This window comes from Leuciscus leuciscus (genome assembly GCF_965113295.1).
Source record: "Leuciscus leuciscus genome assembly, chromosome: 6".
Lineage (NCBI taxonomy): Eukaryota > Metazoa > Chordata > Actinopteri > Cypriniformes > Leuciscidae > Leuciscus > Leuciscus leuciscus.
In genome coordinates this window covers 38,411,931-38,433,452 of record NC_138730.1, presented here as the reverse complement: position 1 = coordinate 38,433,452, position 21,522 = coordinate 38,411,931, and the positions used below count along the sequence as shown (strand labels likewise).

At 36.2% G+C, this 21,522-nt stretch overlaps 1 protein-coding gene across 2 annotated transcripts in view; it reads right to left on the bottom strand.

The window, feature by feature from the left end:
* The window catches only part of ece2a (endothelin converting enzyme 2a), an 86,773-nt gene that overhangs the window by 10,490 nt on the left and 54,761 nt on the right, over positions 1-21,522 (bottom strand). The window lies entirely within an intron of this gene.

The following is a 21,522-nucleotide window of genomic DNA, read 5'->3' as shown; positions in this document are numbered from 1 at the left end:
CTAACTTAATGTTTCACACACAAAAAAATAGCAGAAATAAAAAATATATATCAGTGCTACTTAATTTGGTCTAACCAGGCATGTGAGGTTGCGGAAACGTGTAATTTTATGACCTAGAATCTTCCTCCTGCTTGTTAGCAGCCAGAAAGTACTTTAACAAAGCAACTCCCAGCATCCTCCAGGGGCATTAGTAACAGCATGCTCTCATCTTCATATCGTTGTCTGGTGCTCTTTCTCTTCCCCGCCGTGAATGTCTCCTTCAAGGACCCTGAGCTCAAAGCCACCATCTGCCCAGCAGCGAAGGGCATGAATGTGTGTGTATGCAGAAAACCAACACATAGCATTGTGGACAGACTATAATGATGGCTTTCTAGTGTGCTAACAGCTGTCATATCAGCACTCAGCCCTCAGGGAATCAAGATCCTTTACGGCCACTGAGAGCTGCCACATTTTCCAGCAGACGCAATTATCAAACTAACAGTCTGTGAAACCGCACAGGTGATGAGGTCATTTATTCATCCTTCGCCATTAAAGGTGAAGTGTGTTAATTATTCAATCGTTAAAGGATTTACTGACAAAAATGCTCAAAAAGGTTTCATCAGTAATAACCAAGACGAGTGATGCACACCAATGTGCGACATGGTGATAAATAAATGCTTTGATTAAAACGTTGATGAAATATGAGGAGGAATAAAATACAGCATAATGCACCAAAGTTCAAAAGTTTGGGGTCAGTAAGATTTTTTTTATTTTTTTATTTTTTAAGAAATTAATACTTTTATTTAGCCAGGATGAATTAAATTGATTAAAAGTGACAGTAAAGACTTTTATTATGTTAAAAAAAGATTTCTATTTCAGCTGTTTGTTACTTTCTGTTCATCATATAATCCTATGGATTCCTCTATAGAAAACTAACATATTCACTAAAATATTTTAACTGTGATAATAATAATAAAAAATGTTTCTTGAGCACCAAATCAGCATATTAGAATGATTTCTGAAGGATCATGTGACACTGAAGACTGGAGTAATGAAGCTAAAAAATTCAGCATTGCATAACAGGAATAAATTACATTTAAAAAATATATTAAAACAGAAAAAAGTTATTTTAAATTGTACTAATATTTCACAATGATACTGTTTTACTGTATCCTTGATCAAATAAATGAAGCCTTGAGCAAAAACTTTTTGAATGTTAGTGTATTCATTCCTAATGTTTTTGAAGAAGAAAAATCTAGAAAGAACATGATTTCAAATAATCCAATAATAGTCAACATATACACTTGTTTTCACTGAAATTGACTAAAATGAAGGAATATGAAATGAAAAACTGAATAGTTTTTAAAAGGTGTTTTTTATCAAAAGACAAAAACTATGATTAAAACAGAAAACTGAAAAATAGTCATTTGTAGATCATCAAAACATTGCTCTGTTTGTTCAAACATCCCAACTAACCTGACACTGCAATACTGGCGTAACCAATTATGTAAGTTTGGGCAACCATATGAGTCCTCAGGAAACATTTTGAAACAATAATTTTGTTAGTTTAGTTTGTTAGTGGCACGTAAAAAAAACACACACTTCAGCTTTAAGGATGTGATACAGTCTGTTAAAAATAACTGACATGTAATCAGCCCTCTCTTGCATTTCAGCGAATATGATGTGAACTCATTCACCTTTATAAACTCAGTTCTCTAAACTGCTCATCTTAACCAAACTCACAGCTGTAGCAGAAGTCCATGAGTCACTCATTATGGCTAACGCCTCGAGTTAAAACCAGATCACAACGTGTCTTTATGCAAAGAAGGTGCTGCTGTCTTTGGCTCACACCGCTCCGCACGGCCATTGTTAATTAAGAGACTCAAAAACATTTCTCACCTTATTAACACATTAACTGAATCACACATTAAGCCATCTGGATTGGAGATTACAAGGCAACCAACCGCAACTTTGTTTTATGATCAAAATTGCATGATACTGCTATTACTACAGTATGTAGTGTGTACAATACAAGTGATGGGTAGAAACTGATTACATGTAATCTGGATTACGTAAATCAGATTCCAAACGTTTTAAAATATTCATAATCAGACTACAGTTACTTTTTTGATTACATGATTACATATTATTCACACAATGGCAGTAAATCACTCATAATTTATTGATTCTCCCTAATTATTCTTTTTCATGTTTTAAATGTACCTTTCTATAAAAGCATATCGCTTATATACATTCAGAAAGCCCATCCACTAATCGGATGCACATGGAAAATTTGCCACAAAGCATTTGACCACTGGATTTACAGAAATCATTTCACTTTTCTCAACATTGCCATCGAATCAACTCCTGACAAACACATTCATTATTATTAGAATTATCACATGTATTGTGAAGTCTTTGAAACACATTTTTATTATATTTTTTATTATTTTAAAATGTAGCATTTTTATGATTTATTTAATGATTAGCTTTTCATTAAACTCACAAACCCCCCGCATTTCCTTCACGAACTCCATTTTTGGAAACCCTGACGAATATAATGCTTAATGCACTTCATGTTATTGATACAAAGAATGGAATATATGTTCTTTCTCTTTGTATTTTTATATCAATATGGCAAAAGATTATCCTATTCAATTCGATATGATTAAGGGATTATTCTAACTACAATTTTTGTCATGTAATTTTTTGGAATCAGTAATCTATCCAGCACTGTGCATACCCATAAGAACATTACAATGGATAGTGTATCCCACAATGCAATTAACTTTTATTTCCAGAGTGACGAATAAAACTGAAGATATCCACTCTGATTTGAAACCTCTTTTGTTTGACTTGTTTTAGAGGACCAAAAATTAAGACCTAAACACAAAATTGAATTAATAATGCAAAATAACTGCATTTATTAACAGACAACTATTGCAGATGGCAAATGCTGAATGCATATGCAACATAGTGAAGACAAGCGACAATAAATTAGCATACTGCTATTCAAAACATTTAGCACTGCATACTGAATCACAAGGCAGAATACAGTAAACTTCGATATGTGCAGTCTATTGTTGTGAACCATTCAGGTTTAGTCTTGATGGGTCAGTGCAGGTTGTAGGACTCAGCATCAGAACAGTTTGCTAGACTCGCTCCTGCTCTGATAAACCTGCACTCAGCATGTCTGATTTGTCCGCAGGCCGGGAGACTGTGGCCTGGATTTTGAAATGAGGGGTTTGGACGCTTTTTGCGCTGCGATGCGTGATTGCAGAATTTACTCTACTCGAGCCCATGGGATAAAAATGACATTCCTGTAACGGTTGTTTGCTGCTGCCTTGATTTGATAAATGTAGCAGTTAGCAGTGTGAATTACCATATAAAGAGCACATTTCCTTTCTTCAATCATCAAATCCACCCATCTATCTGTCTAACTGGGTGTCTGTCTGTCTATTTATCTGGTTTTCTCTATCTATCTATCTATCTATCTATCTATCTATCTATCTATCTATCTATCTATCTATCTATCTATCTATCTATCTATCTATCTATCTATCTATCTATCTATCTATCTATCTGTCTATCTATCTATCTGTCTATCTATCTACCGTTCTATCTATCTATCTATCTATCTATCTATCTATCTATCTATCTATCTATCTATCTATCTATCTATCTATCTATCTATGTTGTCTATCTATCTGTCTATCTATCTACCGTTCTACCTATCTACCTATCTATCTATCTACCTATCTACCGTTCTACCTATCTACCTATCTATCTATCTGTCTGTCTATCTATTGTTCTGTCTATCTATCTATCTATCTATCTATTGTTCTGTCTATCTATCTATCTATCTATCTATCTATCTATCTATCTATCTATCTATCTATCTATCTATCTATCTGTCTGTCTGTCTATCTGTTGTTCTGTCTATCTATCTATTGTTCTGTCTGTCTGTCTATCTATCTATTGTTCTGTCTGTCTGTCTATCTATCTATTGTTCTGTCTATATATCTGTCTGTCTATCTATCTATCTATCTATCTATCTATCTATCTATCTATCTATCTATCTGTCAATCAATCTATTTATTGTTGTCTGTCTGTCTGTCTGTCTGTCTATCTATCTATGTCAATCAATCTATTGTTCTGTCTATCTATCTATCTATCTATCTATCTATCTACCGTTCTATCTATCTACCGTTCTATCTATCTATCTATCTATCTATCTATCTATCTATCTATCTATCTATCTATCTATCTATCTATCTATCTATCTATCTATCTATCTATCTACTGTTCTATCTATCTATCTATCTATCTATCTATCTATCTATCTATCTATCTATCTATCTGTCTATCTATCTACCGTTCTATCTATCTATCTATCTATCTATCTATCTATCTATCTATCTATCTATCTATCTATCGTTCTATCTATCTATCTATCTATCTATCTATCTATCTATCTATCTATCTATCTATCGTTCTATCTATCTATCTATCTATCTATCTATCTATCTATCTATGTTGTCTATCTATCTGTCTATCTATCTACCGTTCTACCTATCTACCTATCTATCTATCTACCTATCTACCGTTCTACCTATCTATCTATCTGTCTGTCTATCTATTGTTCTGTCTATCTATCTATCTATTGTTCTGTCTATCTATCTATCTATTGTTCTGTCTATCTATCTATCTATCTATCTATCTATCTATCTATCTATCTATCTATCTATCTATCTATCTATCTGTCTATCTATCTATCTATCTATCTGTCTGTCTATCTGTTGTTCTGTCTATCTATCTATTGTTCTGTCTGTCTGTCTATCTATCTATTGTTCTGTCTATATATCTGTCTGTCTGTCTATCTATCTATCTATCTATCTATCTGTCAATCAATCTATTTATTGTTGTCTGTCTGTCTGTCTGTCTATCTATCTGTCAATCAATCTATTTATTGTTGTCTGACTGTCTGTCTGTCTATCTATCTATCTATCTATCTATCTATCTATCTATCTATCTATCTATCTGTCTATCTATCTATCTACCGTTCTATCTATCTATCTATCTATCTATCTATCTATCTATCTACCGTTCTATCTATCTATCTATCTATCTATCTATCTATCTATCTATCTATCTATCTATCTATCTATCTATCTATCTATCTATCTATCTATCTATCTATCTGTCTATCTATCTACCTATCTACCTATCTACCGTTCTACCTATCTACCTATCTATCTATCTGTCTGTCTGTCTATCTATTGTTCTGTCTATCTATCTATCTATTGTTCTGTCTATCTATCTATCTATCTATCTATCTATCTATCTATCTATCTATCTATCTATCTATCTATCTATCTATCTATCTATCTATCTGTCTGTCTGTCTATCTGTTGTTCTGTCTATCTATCTATTGTTCTGTCTGTCTGTCTATCTATCTATTGTTCTGTCTGTCTGTCTATCTATCTATTGTTCTGTCTATATATCTGTCTGTCTGTCTATCTATCTATCTATCTATCTATCTATCTGTCAATCAATCTATTTATTGTTGTCTGTCTGTCTGTCTGTCTATCTATCTATCTATCTATCTATCTATCTATCTATCTGTCTGTATGTTTGTCTATCTATCTATTGTTCTGTCTGTCTGTCTATCTATCTATTGTTCTGTCTATATATCTGTCTGTCTGTCTATCTATCTATCTATCTATCTATCTATCTATCTATCTATCTATCTATCTATCTATCTATCTATCTATCTATCTATCTATCTATCTATCTGTCTGTCTGTCTGTCTATCTATCTATCTATCTATCAATCTATATATTTATTGTTGTCTGTCTGTCTGTCTGTCTGTCTCTATCTATCTGTCTATCTATCTATCTTCTCTGTCTTACTTGTATCTATAATTTTTTACAGGCAAGACACATAACACTTGTAGATGGCATGCACTCTACACCAGTTCCTGATCTCGACAGCGACGTCAGTCCCAGCTGAAATAAGAGTCTGTTGTTTACCCTGAGTTTACGAACACTGATTAGCTCTGCTGCAGAGGAGCCGCTTTCTGCGTGTCTCTTGTGAAGTAAACCATCATTTAGACTGAACTCAAATGATCAGCTTCCGCAGCATGTGTTCGTGCAGTACAAAGCGGTTAGAAAGCAAATCATGAGAGTCGATCAAACTGTCTTCAGAGAAGCTGCCCTATACCTGCTGGCAGAAAGCCTTAAATAGAGCTCTGACTAGAAGTGTGTTTCTGAGGACGGCATGCTTTAGGAACAAAATGACTAATAGCTAACTTGACTAAACTTTTGTGGACATCCTCAAATAGAGAATGGGAATGGAATACTAAAGTACTGCTTACTGTATACTGAGTAATATATACCTAGTATTTGTAACAATAATGTGTATAACAACAATGTATAATAGTAATAATAATAACCTTTCAAACAGTAGTGTACTGTAGGTTTTTACAGTACTGTGCTAATAAATCTACAGCGACATTTAACAGTGTACTGTATATTGTTGTCACATGACCTCACAGTTATCTTCTCAGAAATAATACTAATATGCCCTATCTCTTGGTAGTCTGAAAAATAAATCAAGTGCAGCCAATATTAGGCTACTGCTGGTTTATTTGTCACACTGGAAATTAAAAGTCAAAATTAAAATGTTAAGTGTTTTGTATTGTGGGAGAGTGCTCTGTGTAGGGCTATGCAATTAATCGCAATAAAACAGAAATATGGCATATGCGATACCATATGGCACAGTGCGATTATCATATCACAAATTTAAAATATACAAAGTTTTCTGAAAAAAAAAATACCAATGTGCCATGGAGATAGCTAGTGAGCAAATACATTGGATTTCTAGAACATTCTGAATGAAACCAAACCACATCAATTATACATTCATCACCCACAGATGCACACTACTGACTATGAGTGCCAGAATGCATGTTTGCGCATGTGTGCATATGTTTGTGTCCATTCATGCATATGTATATGTGTTTGCGCATCTGTCTGCGTGTGTGTATAGTGTTTAAATGTAGGCTGGGTGAGGACTAATGCTTTAGCGCCTTTATGTGTGATTCGTAAATATTGATCACTAGATTGAGTGAGGCATTCTGATTTAAACTCTTCCAGCATATTGATTTCTGCAATTAACAAAATGCACCCAACTGACCTTTGACCTCTGTGTCAGATCCTGCTAATGAACGAATAAGCGGACAGGATCATTTATTCTCAATCTGTTTCTCAGCACCTGGCCATTACATAACATAATTACACAATCTGAACGGCCTCTCTGATTGGCTGCCAGACAGACTGGTTCCAGTGGGCTTTCGGTCCAGAACGGAGTCATACAAGTTGCACACAGGTTCGAAAATCATTCATCAGTTTCCTGATCATCAATAACGGCTTGAATCTGCCTGTATTTGTGTTTTTAAGATCAGAGACGTGGCTGGATGTTCTGCTGCCAACTGGTGGGATGCTTCAAGTATTTGTCTTTTATGAGCTCTTCAAATTACTTGGCTGAAAACATTTTCCCAAGGCTCTGGCAATTTCCTACATGGGGTTGCCATGGAAACAAAAGTTTCTACACTGCAAAAAAAAAAAAAGAAAAAAAAAAAAGTCAATCATTTGGGTCATGATGTAACACAAAAGAGGAGCACGTACTGTGTGGAATTCTGCACGTCTTTAACATATGCTTGTCATTTTTGCATCACTGGAAACCAAATGCATCTGTCCATAAAATGCAACCTATATATTTAGCGTTGCATAAATAAAGGCATGATAAAAATCACAATGCTGCAAATGTCAAGTTAACAAAGTGCATTCTCTAGCGCATTCTCTGCCTATTACAAGGATGTGTGATTTAATACTTCTTGTGATGACATCGATTTAACAGAGTTAAAACAGTAAGCAGCCTAGCCAGATGGCATTCTCATACATGTTGCAAACAGTATGCAGCCTTATAAGACACTTTTATTTTGTCCAAATTCAAAGGCAGCATTGTGAATAACTATGCAAATCAGGCAATTAAGGTATTGCGTCAAAACAGATGGTGAACGAAGTCAAGATAAATATCTATTATAAATATATGTCATTCAACGAGTAAATACATGCTACTGCTCAAATGTTTGGGGTCGGTAAGAATTTTTTTAAGATTCAGCAAGAATGCATTAAACTGATAAAGTGACAGTTAAGACATTTACAATATTACAAAAGATTTCTATTTCAAAATAATTATGTTTTTTTTTGACGTTCTATTCATCAAGGAATCTTGAAAAAATATATCATGGTTTCCACAAAAATATTTAAGTTTTCTACAATAATGATGTTAATAAGAAATGTTTCTTGAGCACCAAATCAGCATAATAATGCTTTTTTTTAGTTGGTTATGACTGGATTGATGGCTGCTGAAAATTCATCTTTGTCATCAAAATTAAATATGTTTTTTACACACACACACACACACACACACACACACACACACACACACACACACACACACACACACACACACACACACACACACACACACACACACACACACACACACACACACACAAATATTATTATTATTATTTTATTTTTTATTATTATTATTATTATTATTTTTGACTACAGCTGGAAGTGGACCAGCCCTTTTGATCTTTTTATTTTTAAATGACCATTTTTATTCTTCTACCTATTTGTAATTGTATCTATTGTTCTTTTGGTTTTTATGTACCTTTTTTTTCTATGTAAAAGTATCAAAACTAATAAAGAGATCAAATCTTACAGACACCAAACTTTTGAACTGTATATCAAATTGAAAACTAGGGATATATATGATCCAATTTACTTTCATTGTATGGATAAAAAACACACACAAAAAAAAATTTTTTTAGAGAAATGTTTATCTTAAAGTTATGGACCAACCCATATGGATGATGAAGACTGAACAATTCCTTTAGGTTAGGATGCTGATTTATAAAGAAGCAGACAGCAAGGCAGTGCAAAAAGGTTTTGGAAAAGAGAAATGGTTTCTACATTACAGTAATGCTTTATGCATGTATTTCTTTATCAAACAAGCTTTTATTTGGTATAATTCACTTTACACAATTCCTTTTTTCACAATTCCCTCTTGCTTAAAGGATCTTAAAATTACACAAACACATTGTGGGTGTCAGACAGATTGTTTGTTCTAATTAATGAGCTGGTCTATAAACCTGCAGAGTGTGGCACCCTCTAAAACCCCCCGCCCACATACACACCCCCTCTTTATACACACAAACAAGCAAAAAGACAAACAAACAGCCGCCGCCTACATATCTGCTCCGCCCACTTCAGCACAGCACGCTTCTCCATACACCAACCCATATGGCACGATAACAGATTAAAACAGACTACATGCCCAAAAGTATGTGGACATCCAAAAAGCATTTGATAATTCCAAACAATTATCCCTGAACCTCTGAAAAGTGTGGTTCGTGTTGAGAGAGAAAGTGAAACAGAAAGAGAGAGAGAAAGGATGCTCCTCTTGTACTACTACACCCCAGGAGGAATTAATACACTTACAGCTGCTAAAGGCACTAGGTAAATAGGGCAAAAGTGAGTGTGTGAGCGAGAGTGTGTGTGTTTGAGTGGATAACACTAAGTATTTGGGGCAGTGTGCCTGGCAGCCCTGAGGACGCCCATGGGACGGCAATCACTATGGATACCACCGTAGGAGCGGCAACAACAAGCTTTGGCTTGGAGCAACAGGCCGCTGGCCATCAGACTCTGCCGAGTCACACGCAAACAACATGCAGTTCAGAATTCAACCAGTTAATATAGGGTTAGACTGTCAATACAGCTGGTTACAGAAACATTAAAGTGACAGTTCACCCAAAAATGAAAATTATGTCATCATTTACTCACCACTATATGACACAAAAGAAAATATTTTGAAGAACACTAGGGTCCAAACAACTTTGGATGCCATTGACTTTCATTGTATGCACAAAGAAAAAAGACTTTTTTCAAAATATCCTCTTTTGTTTTCCACAAAAGAGAGAAAGTCATACAGGTTTGCATAGGCGGAGGGTGAACCAACTCCAAGGTAATGCTAAAAGTAGCCTATAACTACGTGCATCATAAACCCATCTTTTTAAGCAAGTACCAGATATAGGTGGCGTAAAATATTGTTAAATACGACTGAACATGTTGTATTTAACGTGATCACATTGTAATAAAAACATTGCAAGTTACTAATTATAACGCTTTAATTTCCACAGTTATTCAGATAACTTAGCAAGCACGTACAATACACAAAACTGTAACAATAATCTGAACGTCTCGGATTGGCCACTGCATTCATAAGCTCAACAGAAGCGTGTGATTGGTTTAATGCGCAATGCTGTAAAACGTGTAAAAAGAAGTATGACGCAACATGAGCAGATCTAAATTTAATGCTGCAATCAACACTTCATTTCATTTTTACTCCACTAGATTTAGTTTATTGTGCAGGGAGATTTTTGGCCCGTTAATTTCCGACCTGTGGCCACACATGCTCCACCTATGCAGGTTTGAAAAGCATGAGGGTGAATAAAAGGATGACAGAAGACAAAAAATCAACATTGATCTCATTTACTTGAGTTCCTTATATTATTGTGAGCGGTTTGTGGTCAGAATATGATGATTCCTGGAGATAATGTCTCTAACATGATCACCTCCTTTAATACAGGGTTATTCCACGCTATACCATGCTATTTATTCATATAAATTAGAGATTGACTTTTACAGAATTTATTACTTTGTCCTGAATTGTCCCTGATCAGGCCTGCATTCACAATTGGCGGTCCATGACCTGGAAACCAAACTTCGTAACATTACGAGAAAGGTTAATCAGATAGTTTGCAAAAGTGGCTATATGCTAATTTAAATATTCGCTTAATGTTTAATATAATATTCAAAGGTGTGGTGTCATCATGATTTTTTAAAGTAATTATTATTTTTTATTTAGCAAGGATGGATTAAATTGATCAAAAGAGACAGGAAAGATAGTTATAATGTCCCAAAAGATTTTTATCCCAAATAAAAACTTTCTACCTTCTTCTACTTTCAAAACGCATCAATGTTTTCACAAAAATCTTAAGCAGCACAACCGTTTCAACATTGATAACAATAATAAATTTTTAAAATTAGCATATTAGAAAAATTTCTGAAGGTCATGTGAAAATTCAGCTTTGCCATCACATGAATAAATTAGATTTTACTTTTTCTTTTTATCAAATAAATGCAGCCTTGGTGAACATACAAGACTTCTTTCAAAAAACATAAAAAATTCTTTCTGACCCCAAACTTTTAAACAGTAGTGGATATTATGAGGATATAGAGACCGCTGGATCCTGGTTAACAGTCAATCCACTTTCGAGTGAGAAGGGAAGCTGTAATTGATCCCTGTACACACACACATATATGTCAAAGACATTCTGTATGAAGCTTAATCAAACACACACTAAACAAATAGTTCTAATACTAAAGCAAAGAAACAGCTGTTTGGTGCAGCTCCGACATGGTGGAAACACATTTCATTTAGTAACTATTTACACAACTTGTTGACAAACAGCTTGACTATTGATTTATTGGCAAAATAAGATACTGCAAACGATCCGATACAGATGTGCCAGAACACAAGGTGGTCTTCCCTGGAAACTGTTTATCTGTAAACCTCAACATAGACGATGCTTGATAACGACCTGTTTGCTATCACCACCGTAGAGAGAGAGAGAGAGAGAGAGAGAGAGAGAGAGAGAGAGAGAGAGGGAGAATGTGAACTCCAAGCTCTATCTGTATGGAAAACCCTTTCTGGGAACCAAGGTTCCACTCAGAAGCAATGAATAAATATAGCCCAAAACATCCAGCCGAACACTCTGAATATGGTCTGACTCTCTCTTTCACACACAACGTGGTTAGCAGAGCTTTTCAAAGCTGTGTCATGATAAAAACTAATTAAACAGTGTGACTGTGTGTCTGGAGTTCGGTGACCTGCAGTAATCTGGCCTGGGAACCGCTGGTCTGGGATCAGCATATCTGTGCATGTTACTCAGATGTGAGCACAGAAACTGTGTCAGGCTGATTTCAGATCAGTCGTGATGTATCACTATCCCTGACCCATGTTAAACAAAGCTGATTTACTATAACCGGACTCCTGTTAACAGATTAGGGATCTATTCTGAGCCGTGCGACCGTGTGAATTTCCGAACATCAAGCACAATATCCCAATACACACTCTCTGTTTTTGGCTGCACACGTCTCAGGGGGGCTTCTGGGTTTCCCCCTGTGTTGTCCTGTGATGGAACGTGGATGGTATTTTCCATTCCAGCAGGTCCCAGTCATGCAGACCCCCTTGCTATCGCTCACACACATAAAGCTCAGTGACAGAACGTCCTTGGACGCTGACACAGGAGTCAAGTGACCCCGGGATTACCGAGTCTGGCAGACGCACGCTGACGTGTGATAGTCACTCAGGAAAATTAATGGTCCTGGAATACAGCCACAGAAGGGGGGGAGAGAGAAAGATTTGGGAGGGGTAAGGAAGGGTGTGGAATAACTCTTGAGCCACAATTTTGACAGCACTGACCTCCATACATGGACTCACAGATGCCTCGTATTATCACACTAACATCTCTCTCTGAACTACCCATGTTAATGCCGAGCTGTGTTCTATTCATTTTTATAGAACACTGGCAATCATTCAAAAAGCAGTTGTTTTAAAGGAATGGTACATACAAACATTCTATCATCTTTCATTTTTTCCATTGATGGCCGTTGAAAAGTAGCTGACAAACTAAATTATTTTGCAAATAATATCTAAAATTGCACACACAGGGACACACACACACACACACACACACACACACACACACACACAGCAGAATGAGGACGAGTCATTAAAAGCTTGATGATAATGATGCTGAATGCCATGGTTCTCACATGTCAATATATAGGCATATATTGCATAAAAAAAATTTTTTTTACCCAGCAAGGGCATCAATGTTAATTTTTTTTTAATCAAATTTAAAATGAATAAATAAATGCATTTAAAATACATAAATGAAGTTTTAAATAAATAAATCATTTTTTAAATAAGTACGTTTTAAATAAACAAATGCATTTAAAATAAATGAATAAATGCATTTAAAATAAATGAATAAATGCATTTAAAATAAATGAATAAATGCATTTAAAATAAATGAATAAATACATCTAAAAAAAATTAAAATCTCAAATAAATATAAAAATAAACTAATAATTATTAATATAAAAAATCATACCAGTTAAAGGTGGTCATGGATGTTTTTGGTACACGATAGACTGTTTGCATCTGTAATTCTCTTAATTAAAGATTTAGGATAAATAAATAAAAATCCAAAGATGAAATCATCTGAGCCAAAGGGTATGTGCTACTGTGACATAGACCTGAACATCTGCTGGGTTCAAATACGATTGCCATCGGATTATCATGATGTCAGCTAAGGTACACTGCAGGATTTACAGACCATGAAAACATCTGGACTGCAATACAAAGCCTCTGGTGAGTTGGTGTTAAATTGACCATAGAAGTGAATTTAAGATCTTGACTCCGATTCTTTTACAATTTAGAAATGAGTTTTTAGCATTATCTGCTGAAAATAGAATTAGCACAGTGACTTCTCTTGACCTCTGACCTCAGTTAAGAACTTTGCCTAAGGAGGGTGACAAAACAAGTGCTATATGTGTCACAATCAGGCATGTGTCTCAGATACAACATTACTAAAAGAAACCTCATCCAAGTTAGCCTCTGTACTGTAAATAAACACATACATTGTGCAATACAGATCTAAAACACTACAGTTTTTCACAAAATATGATCCTTAGTCATGAATCATGCTAATGTAAAATTGTGTACATTTTACCGAAATTGACTGAAACAGTGATGCGTGTTCAACGTCCATTTGGTGCACATAGAAAAAAATAAACAAGGATGAACATCGGAAGGTATGGTGATAGAAACAGTACAAATTACTGAAATGTATCATGTCTCATGTAATCACTTAATCAGTGTTTCAAACAGGGAAAGACGGCAATAAAAGTTTAATTTACCTATACCTCAGAAAAGCAATTGACCATAACTCGTTAGTTAGCTGGACAAAATGGTAACACTTTAGTTTAGGGTCCAATTCTTACTATTAACTAGTTGCTTATTAGCACGCATATTGGCTAAATAATTTATAAAGCACATATTAGTGCCTTATTCTGCATGACCATATTATATATGCCTTAATCCTACCCAATACCTAAACTTAACTACTACCTTACTAACTATTAATAAGCAGTAATTAGGAGATTACTGAGGCAAAAGTCATAGTTAATAGTGAATGTGTTCCTCAAACTAAATTGTGACTGAAAAAACAACTTTTTCCTGAATATATTTTGATAGATATATGCATACAATATATTTTTACTTAACTTTAGTTAAGTGATGTCTTTATTATTTATTGTATGTTTGAATAAATCTGTCATGAAAACAAATCATCAGTGTTTAAATTTAAATTGTTATATTTGACTAACAAATTGGAATAGAAACATGAATATATTATTAAAAAGTTAATATATTGACTATTGATATGCCTTGTGCGCAATTTAAATATTTGTACTCAGTTTTATTTGAGTGTTGATTATTAAATAAATATGATTATATAATCTAGATTCCTTTTTCAAGCAAAATTTAAATGGAATTTCAATATGTTATATAACAGAGTTTTTTAAAAGTGTGAAAAGTGTAAATTTCATGTCACGTCTCAGGATGATTACTAGTCAGTGGCTTGATATTGTGGAAAAAAAAGAAAAAAAGAAAAGAGAGATGGCTGAGAGGCATTATAAGAGAAAAGCTCAGAGGAATATCACTGGAAAAATAAGGGTTATGATCAGGCAAGAGTTTTAGGACCCATATTAATATTTGAAAAGCTTTCCAGCGGTGGAGAGACCGAAGTGGGAAGGCCTGAAATCCAACGGTAAGGTTGCACTGTTCATTTTCACATTATTTTTCGCGAAGCATTATTTTGCTTCACTTCTACTATGAAAAAGAGACCTCCGTTCTTGCATTGTGTGTTTTGGGGGCGGAGCAATAAAGGAGGGGTGTGTTTGTTTGGGTTGATTTCAAATACCAACAGTGCTTTATAATTTAACAGCCCTTATATCTTACACATTTTATTTGACAGGTGGCTTAATAGCCAAAAATAACACGCCACCGCCTAGGTTTGATTACAGTCTCTACTAAACAACTAAAACATGTATAAATATCAACCTTACATATCAATATGTACACAAATGAACAGTTCAGTATAAAGTTGTTGACTCTCTGAACTCCTGATGGTGCGTCCTCTTGAGAAGTGAGAAATCAAACGAGCCAAAGCTTGTTTTTGCTTATAATTAAGATTTCATTGCTCACAATCTGGGCCCTGATACCAATCAAAGCAGACTGGGAGATCTGCTCTGTGATGGCAGCTGCCAAACATTAAAGTAAAATCTGTTCGCTGTGTGTACACACACACACACACACACACACACACACACACACACACACACACAATACTCAGCTGTTCCAAAACCAGGACGTTCACAGTATGTGTTTCTGTGTATGAAACAGAAAGGAACACAAATAGACATTTGGCTGTGTTTGGACATCTCTAACTGTAAAAATTGAAAGCAAGCAAGTAATTTTTTCTCCTTTTGCTTTTTTCCCCAACAAAATGTGACTGAAGCGCAGCAGATGCCGTGAGAAAACACAAATCTAATTTAGGAAAGCCACACTGTTCTCGGATTTAAATAACAGGAAATAATTTCATATAACGATCCAACACATAAAGGCCCTGTTTACACCTGTTATTAAGATGTGTTTTTTGTCTGTGGTTTAATCCGTCTGTTTTGTCCACTTTCGACCACTTTTGCCCCCGATATCTTTCGAGGGGAGGGTCTATGGGCGGGTAAATGTATGGGTTTTTTTCAGATCTTTCGATCTAATGGACAAAATAAGCTTGTGTAATATGCTAACGAACAGCGACAGCGAAATCAGGTTTAGTTTCTGCTATGACAGCTGCAAGACCACGCCGAACGCTGTGGGTTTGTGTTAAAATCAGGAACGGTGAGAGAACATTGTGCTTGGTACATTTTTCGTCTTCAAACAAAACTTGGGTCTCCAGCCGACAAAGTTTAAATCCCATCTGGCTACTGCGATTCCCATAATGTTTACTCATTAGATCAGTAGGCGGAGAGTAGGTTTTTCTTTTTTCTTTTGTAGCTGTTTGAACACATTCGGCCACATGAGCATTTACACTACAAAAGTAATCTGATCTAATGTTTTATGAGTTAGACTACTTCTGGAAGTGGTCGAAAGTGAACAAGCTCAAAAATGTTTAACACCCCTGTATTTAGTGTCGTCCACTTGTGATCCGATCGACCAAAACACATCTTAATACCAGGCCAAAGACTCAAACATGAACAAAAAAAAACATTGCAAATGAAACAACTGTAAAACCTTACAAAAAATACCATGGTACCTTGATAATTACCATAATACTGAAATGGTGCTATGGTGCATGTCCAAAAAATCACATGGTTCATGAATTTCAGTAACTGATACCATCACTGTATCACCACAGAACCTTTCTGTAACTGCATGTTCGCCATGATATATTTGAATGTGTTTTTGTCTAAGTGACTGCAACACAGTTGCAGCTACCAGAAATACATCAGAGTGAAACTTTGGTTGCTTTTCCCACTAAGGCTTTGCAAACCCCCCCCTCAGCAGGATGAGTCATGCTCGCCTTCCAGTAGGCACTGTGATCCAGTTTCTATAGAAACCCGTTGCTATGGAAACACCTCTTGCTCAAGAGTCATAAGGGGATACACAAACACTAGCACAGGTGACCGGGGCAAATCAGACGGGATTTTAATAAGATAATCAAGACGGGCCCGTTTCTAAAGATCTCATCGCATGAAATGTCAGAACAAACAGCCATCTGCATTACGCTTCCTCTTCTATGATTAGTGTGGAGGGCTGCACAACTTTATGGATTAACTACTTCATACTCTCTACTAGAGCTGCAAGATTTTGGATAAATTAAGAATACATTTTTTAGAGATCATGATTTTACGGAGCCCCTAAAGAGACATGGTAAAGAAAAAAACTATGAAATGTGAGGAAAAATTATTTGGCAATGCTTTTGCACTGTTTTGAGTTTCCCCGAGAAACTTTGTTCGCTTGCAAAATGTTTGCGTTCCCTCGAGAAACTTTGCGTTCGCTTTTCCCCGAGAAACTTTGCATTTGCTTGCAAAATGTTTGCATTTCCCTGAGAAACTTTGCTTTCGCTCGCAAAATGTTTGCGTTTCCCTGAGGACTCTGGTACTAAGGTACTCTGAGATACACTGCCCTTCAAAAGTTTGGGATCAGTAAGATTTTATATATATATAAAATATATAAATAACTGTGGGGGGGGGGGGGGGGGGGGGGGGGTATTAACATGCCTAAGACTTTTGTATATATTATATATTTGTATACTGTATATATATATTCAGCAAGAATTCGTTAAATTCATCAAAAGGGACAGTAAAACATTTGTTACAAAAGACTAATATTTACACTATTCAGCACAAAATACAAAAATAAAAATCCATTCTTTTTTTTCATTAATATATTAAGCAGCACAACTGTTTTCAACATTGATAATAATAAGTAATGTTTATTGATCGTCAAATCAGCATATTAGAATGATTTCTGAAGGATCATGTGACACTGAAGACTGAAGTAATGATGCTGAAAATTCACAGGACTAAATTACATTTCAAAATGTAATGTGTTCTTTTTTAATTGTAAAATATTATTTCACAATATTACTGTTTTTAGTGTGTATTTTTTATATTTTACTGTATTTTTGATCAAATAAATTCAGCCTTGGTGAGCATAAGAGATTTCTTTAAAAAATCTTTGCTTTAAAAAACACCAAATTTTCTAATGGTAGTGTATGAAATTGATATTCATTTATTGCACTTATTGATTTCCCATAGTACTGCCATGGTCTTATTTTTGGGTGAATTTATACCATTTATGAAAGTCCTGGTATTCTTGTACAAGTACCTTTTTCAAATATTCTTGAAAAATGGTAACATCTAATTGAACGGAAATGACCTGAAACGAACTCCAGGACCCCACAAGAGTGCAGCTCTAATGTAAAAAGCACACGTATATCAGCTGCCTGTGGAGAGCCAGAGATCAAATCACTGTCCTGCCGTCTTCACCTCATGCAATGAAAGTGAAGCTCAGTCAACCTTATTTGACATGAAATCATCTGGAGAAAAGCACAGAGGCTTTGAGAGGATTCAAACAGCATGATGTGTACATGCGTGCACTTGTTTGAGAGTGTGTGTGGTGTCCTTAAAAATGAAGAGCAAAGAAAAAAAAAATCTCATTGAAATTCTGGTCAGTGCTGCCAGCTCTTTATACACTAAATATTATGTAACTAGAAAATAATACAGCTTCATCTGCCCTCAACCCCCCACCTCTGCGCTGAGATTGACCAGCTGAGACAGTTACATAAACTCAGATACCCGTACTCATCAACTGTGACTCTGTCTCTCTGTCTGTCTGTGGAGGTATTAGAGAGTGGGCAGGTGGGAAGGGAGCGAGCAGTGTTTGGTAAGTGGGAGTGGGTGTGAGGTAGACCGAGGTAGTGTGAGGAGATTGTGAAGAAGTATGCAGAGTTTGATGGTGGTCTTATATCTATTTTAGTTTTTTCAAAAACTAGCTTAGTCTTTAACTGCATTCTTCTGCATTACTGCAATAATTATTTTATAATTATTATGCAGCTTTTATGACCCTATATTTATTGAGAGATAATTTTACCAAATAAAAAAATTATGATGGACCATTTAAAAATAAATTATTAAAGGTGAAACGTTTATTAAAAAAAGGGCTAAAACAAAACAAAATGTTGACTACTCAAAGGACCTAAGATATTCACTTTGCCTTATACATTACATATACTATTCAACTCATATCCAGCTCATGACGTTAAACCGAGCCTGAACGGCGAGTGACCGGTGACGGTTAAGTAACTGGTCTAGCTCACTAGTTGTGAGTAAAGTGTGATAATACCATTGATAGTTAAAAGCTATCTAAAATGGCGGGCCTCACAATGAGGTCAACAGCGTTACCCATGCTAGAGTACTAGCTAGTGAGGAGAGAAGTGTGGAACTGCCTTGTGAACAACCCACAAGAAACCATCATTAGTAGACGACTAAATAGAGAAAAATGCAAGCTGGGCGGTCGGCTGGACAAATAAGCGCCCTGTCGTAGTTCTAGGGCGCCAATCGGCACATGGAACGTAAGGACACTTTGGAAAGATGGAAGCCTCGAATTACTTGTCGGCCAACTTAAGAAGTGGTTCAGATGGGACATCATTGGTCTGTCAGAGGTGTGTAAAACGGAACAAAGCATAGTAGAAAATGCTGGACATGAGCTCTTGTATTCGGGTGAAGAAAAGACGCATCGAGGAGGTGTAGGTCTGCTTTTATCAAAGAAGGCAATCCAAGAGTTTAATCGATTGGAACCCGGTGTCTTCAAGGCTAATCAGTGTGAGATTCATTGGTCAGGGTTATAGCGTCACTATTATCCAAGCATATGCACCAATGACTAGACATAGCGATGACACTGTGGACGACTTTTATAAGACGTTACAACACACCATCGATAACATGCCAAGAAGGGACATTAAGATCTTAATGGGGCACAGGTTGGCACGGACAACGTTACATGGAAAGGTGTTTTGGGGCACTTCGGATAAGGATCAATGAATGATAGAGGTGAACGACGTTTTGTAGGCTCAATAAGCTAAACATTGTGAACACCTGGTTCAGGCACAGTGTCCTCTATAGAAATAGACTTGTTTGCCGGGTAACAGAATGCAACAGATGATTGATTGCATTATGATTGATCAGAGATGAAGAAGCTGCACCAGCAATGCTACTACCAAACGTTCTCAATGACCACAATCTCGTAATGGGCAACTTTAGGATGCGGTTTAAGGTTAAAAAGAGGACACACACCGAGAAATTAGACATCGAAAGACTGTAATACTGAAGTCAAAGAGCGCTATGAAATCGGGTTCAAGAACAGTTTTGAGGTGTTTGGCAACACGATAGAAGAATTCAGCTTGGATGATGCACTCGACATTATCAACGACACGATAAAGAAAACAGCTGAAGAGATAATCGGCTTTAGAAGAACATATAAAAACACTCCTCGCGCAAGGTGATGAACACTGAGATGTGGGCAAAAAGAACAACAACAGCCCAGATTATGTAAATTTAAAACAACAATACTCTCAGCTGATGACCAACATAGACAACAAGGTTGAGAAATACCGAAACGACTGGTTCAACAAACAATGTTGCGAAGCAGAAGGAGCAAGCCGAAAGAATGACATGCACACTCTTTTTCAAAAGGTCAAAACGCTCAAGAAAGGAGTCAAAATAAATGAAAGGTGCAACAATGTCAGAAACAAAGATGGCAACTTACTTACCGAGGATGCTGATATACTCAGCCTCTGTCTCTACAACGTACCTATCGGGGCAGATGAGGATTTTCTTGAGCAACTCTGGCCAAACTGCAAGAGAGATGTGCATCGGACCTCCTTGAGAGCGAAATCAGAACTGCCATCTCCAAGATCAAATCCCGGAAGGCTCCTGGTATCGATGGCATCGAAGGAGAGCTAATGTGGCGGTCAAGCCATAGTCTGTATCATGCATACAATTTGGGCCACTGGTGAGTTTCCTATGCTGTGGAAGAAGTCCCTGGTGGTTACCATCCCAAAGAAAGGGGATACAACCAAATGCGGAAATCACCGTACAATTAGCCTCATCAGACACTCAAGTAAGCTTATCAGGAGCCGGATGAAGAACGATATTGAATTACAAATGGCAGAGGAACAAGCCGGATTCAGACCAGGTAGAGGCACTATCGAACAGATTTGATCACTCAGATTGATAGTAGAGAAGTACTTCGCACTGCAAGACAAAGAATTTTACTTGATCTTTATTGATTTCAAGAAAGCCTTTGATCGAGTGTGGCATCAAGGCCTTTGGAAAGTACTACACCACTATGGAATCCATCCCAAGCTGATCAATCTGATTGAGAATCTGTATAAGAAAACTCAAAGTCCAATAAGAGTCGGGAACGATATGACAGATTGGTTCCAGCAAACAGTCGGTGTCCAACAAGGTTGCATTTTGTCTCCAGGTCTCTTCAACATCTATCTGGAGCACATTATGCAAGAGGCACTTGATGGTCTGGAGAGCCACGGATCATGTGTAAACGGCAGAACACTTAACAACTTATGTTTTGCCGATGATATTGGTCTCTTGACACAACTACTTAGACATGCTTAGGTCCTTTTGGACAGAGTCGACAATGTCAGTTCAAAATAAGGGCAAGAGATGAGTGGCTCCAAAACAGAGTGGATCCTGC